The sequence below is a fragment of the Carettochelys insculpta genome, chromosome 10 (genome assembly GCF_033958435.1).
Source record: "Carettochelys insculpta isolate YL-2023 chromosome 10, ASM3395843v1, whole genome shotgun sequence".
NCBI lineage: Eukaryota > Metazoa > Chordata > Testudines > Carettochelyidae > Carettochelys > Carettochelys insculpta.
This window is the reverse complement of record NC_134146.1, coordinates 54,018,966-54,022,270: the sequence shown is the minus strand read 5'-3', so window position 1 is coordinate 54,022,270 and position 3,305 is coordinate 54,018,966.

The following is a 3,305-nucleotide window of genomic DNA, read 5'->3' as shown; positions in this document are numbered from 1 at the left end:
TCCCAGCGTACACGTGATGTACCCTAACAATCGTTCACAGTAAAGCCAAACCTCTTTTTCTCTCCCGCCCCCCGTGAGTATCATCCAATCCCTGGTAGGATTGTGTCACATCGCTCTTAGATTGGTCTCTTAAAACGAGTAATTCAGCCAATTGCAGCGCAGGATTCTATCTACGTGTGACGTAGAGTCGCGCCACAGGGCTGGGGTCAGGGGGCAGTGTGTGTGGAAGGGTTCTGTGCTGAGACGATGGTGTTACGGCGTCTGCTCTACACTCTCCTCAACAACACGCAGCTGATCGAGAAGCTGTCGGAATCGCGTCCGATTCGAGTGGCGGCCCAGCTCACTGCCGCGGCCCTGACCCGGGCGCAGGGCAGGGGCTGGCAGGCGGCTGGACGCTTGCTGCGGCAGGGGGACCTGGTGCGCAGGGCTAACCGCCTGCGGGAGACCTTCCTGCGCGAGTTGAAGCATGGGGCTCGGGCCCAGGACTGGCCCCGACCTCCTGGGAACAGCCGGGATAGGAGCGGATGCAGCAAGTAGTGAGCGGAGGAGGAGACAGAAATTCACGACCCGGACCTTGCAGCTGTACGCTGTGGACCTGTTCTCTAGCTCCAGTGAGGATCTGCGGCCCGGAAGCTACGTGAAGGCAGCGCCGAGACAGGGCCCCTTTGCCTCCAATCCTACCCCCTAGTTGCTCTCGCTTGCACGGCGATTAGCCGGTCCCTCTGTGCCTATCCAAAGTCTGTGCGCTGAATTACACCGGTCTCTGGCCTCCTACGCGGAGAACGGATCAGCAGGCTGCACTGATCAGACGCGCACTTCTGCCCAACATATAGTGGCTCAAATAAACGTCTGTATACAGATGTTGCCTTCATTTCCACACACAAAGTATAGTCCAGGTGTTACATGCGCGAGGGAAGTTGACACTGATGGCGAGAAGTCAACTGTTTTTACTCCTGGAAACTTTAGAATTTTAAAAACGTGGTGACCTGTTTTGGTATGTTTTCTTTTTTGTGTGTTTTTTTTTCCTTTGTTTTTTGTAAAGTGGAGTGGTGGAAACAAACTACTCTGGACCCCAAGGTTTTGAATGTGGCAGCTCAGTGAGGGGGAAAAGGTACGAAGTTTTCTTGCATGTGGTAGCTAGCATTTAACTAGACAACATAGTCTTGTATTCAACCAATTTAAAGTTTGAATGATACAGAGCTCTTTTCCACTTTAATAGTAATGTGCATGTATAAAATTATAAAACTGCTTAAACTCCGTGAATGGGAGTTGAGTTTGGGAACTGATTGATGTATTATGAATTGACAGGGCCCTACTTATAAATCAATTGTAGTGTTCCAAATAAAACAATTTTGCTGCATCTAGTGTAGTTTGGAAAGGAAATACAAAACTGTAAAGAGGCCTAGTTACAGTGCTATAGATGACACCTTACCATCTTTCCAACAATAGATGAAAGTAATAAATGCTTTTGTACTTGCTGGAGTAGCAGCAGCTGCCTCCTCTAAAGGAAAGAACACCTACCATTTTAAACGGGGACAAAAACAGGTGGTCTAATTAGCCCACTGGGTCAGCAGAGAAAAAGGGACCTCCCTGCTTGACCCTGTGTTAGTTGTACAAGTTCACCAAGGCAGACAAGGACAGTGTGGGGTTGCCTTCCACCCAAGGACTGCCCCCTTAACCTCTAAGCTGGTGATTCCTTGTCCTCTAGAATCTCAGCTTCCTTTGTATTTAAAAAAAACTTCAGCAGTCCTAGTTACAAGAAACCTACAAGCTATGCCAGGTAGTGATTTGAACTTCAGCCTTGGGCTCCAAGCAACATGCTAGCAGACCAGTTTCATGCCCTGGGGCAGTGTTTCCCAAGTGGTGTTTTGTGGAACCCTAGAGTTGCACAAAGTGAAAATAAGGGTTCCCAAAGAAAATTCCTCTACAGCTCCCTGCCCTGCCCCTACTGAAAAAGTAGAACTAAATTTAATTGGCTTAACAGCCAGCAGGGAGTGGGAAGGATCCAGCTGTTTAAACAAAGTGAAGTTATCAGAGAGGTAGCTGTGTTAGTCTGTATCTTCAAGAACAAGAAGTCCTATTGCACCTTATAGACCAACAGATATTTTGGAGCTTAAGCTTTTGTGGGCAAAAACCTGCTTCATCAGATGCATGAGTGTCATGCAGCTGTTGAAGCAGGTCTTTGCCCATGAAAGCTTATGCTCCAAAATGTGTTAGTCTGTAAGGTGCCCCAGGACTACTACTTTTTCTCAACTGAAGTTCTACTATTTCAGTGGTGGCAGCAGGGAGCTGGAGGACTTCTTATTCTCAACTGAAGTTAGTTCTACTATTTCAGTGGGTAGCAGGGAGCTGCAGCGAGGGCCTCACATGCCCTGCTACTTGAATGGCCACACCCCTAATGTGGATATGGCTCAGCTGACCATCACACCAGCATTCCTTCCACAGACTGCACATGGCCACTCGGTATAAGCTTCCCAGTGAGCACCACAGATGGGTTAGTCTCGGGTCAGTTTAGGGCTCTGTATATGTGTGTGTGGGAGTCCTGGGGGGTGTTAAGCCTGGGGATAAGAGGGGGCAGGTTTATGGGATGTGGGGTAAAGCTTGGTGATGGGGATTGAGCCTGGGCATGCGGTTCTGCAAAATTCAAGTATAAAAGGGTTCGGGACCAAATAAAATTGGGAAACGCTAACCTAGGGAATCAAATAGCAATGTAAATGCCAGTGCTATTAGCCAGACCTTGCCAATCAGAGCACACTGGGCCCTGCTGCTTTGATATGAAGATAGACATTGCAAAGGACTCACTTGTAGGCTCTGTGTGGCCTTTTCCCTGATTGTTACTGCCCCATCCTCTGGCTCAGTACAGCTACCTCAGCGGCTCCCTCTTTGTCTCAGGATTAAGCCCCTGTGATGAAATAACAGTCTTATGTTCTTGTGGTAATTGGGGGTGAGGTTTGCTGGGAAAATAGTGCTAATGGTAGCCCCTTAGGACACGCAATTAGATCATACGCTGAAAGTGAGTGTAAGTTCCCTGAAGGACTACTACAACCCGGTAGCAATTTATCACAATCATGCTGCATCAGTGACTGCTACCTGATCCCAAATTCTTGAGGCAGCAGATGTGCTTATCACAGGCGGCGCAGACAAAGTAACACCAACGCGCCCCTCCCGAACAGAGAAAGCTCGGCACAGGGGGCTGGCAAGGGATCTCGCCGAAGAGGCAGAGGGGGAGCTAACGGGGAGGCTTGGAGATAGGGAAAATAGCCGAGCGCAGAGCGGGCCGCCAGCGATCCCCCTGACTGCAAAGG